This window comes from Abramis brama (genome assembly GCF_963993115.1).
Source record: "Abramis brama genome assembly, chromosome: 24".
Lineage (NCBI taxonomy): Eukaryota > Metazoa > Chordata > Actinopteri > Cypriniformes > Leuciscidae > Abramis > Abramis brama.
Genome location: NC_139986.1, coordinates 30,454,036 through 30,454,597, shown reverse-complemented (window position 1 = coordinate 30,454,597; position 562 = coordinate 30,454,036). Strand labels below are relative to the sequence as shown.

General features: G+C 44.5%; 1 protein-coding gene across 2 annotated transcripts in view; it reads right to left on the bottom strand.

Moving 5' to 3' along the window:
* Positions 1 to 561: 561 nt before the first annotated feature.
* Position 562, bottom strand: part of LOC311075880 (receptor activity-modifying protein 3) — a 14,316-nt gene continuing 14,315 nt past the window's right edge. For both annotated transcript variants that reach the window (XM_084103559.1, XM_084103558.1), the window contains exon 4: position 562. This exon is cut by the window's right edge and continues 1,238 nt beyond it. The gene's annotated coding sequence lies outside the window, so the exon portion shown is untranslated.

Here is a 562-nt window from a genome sequence, read left to right as displayed (position 1 = left end):
ACACACTCCACACTGAGACCGACACACACACGGATACACACCAGGCCTCGTCACACACTCCACACTGAGACCGACACACACACGGATACACACCAGGCCTCGTCACACACTCCACACTGAGACCAACACACACACACGGATACACACCAGGCCTCGTCACACACTCCACACTGAGACCAACACACACACGGATACACACCAGGCCTCGTCACACACTCCACACTGAGACCGACACACACGGATACACACCAGGCCTCGTCACACAATATTCAGGCGTTTAAGATTTATGCATTTGGATTAAATGGTTTAAACATAAGCTAATAAACGTAAAGGGTTAGTTCATCCAAAAATCATCATTCTGTCATCGTTTTTTCTCGTCGTTTCAAACCTGAATGACTTTCTTTCTTTCTGAGAGAAGTCTCAGTGTTTTCAGCTTCGAGAGATAAACAGGAGAATAATGAGCTCTAAACACACAATAATAAACAGTCAATGGTCACCAACATTCTTCAAAATATCTTCTTCTGTCACACTGAGAAATGAAGTCATACTGTACAAGAGTTTC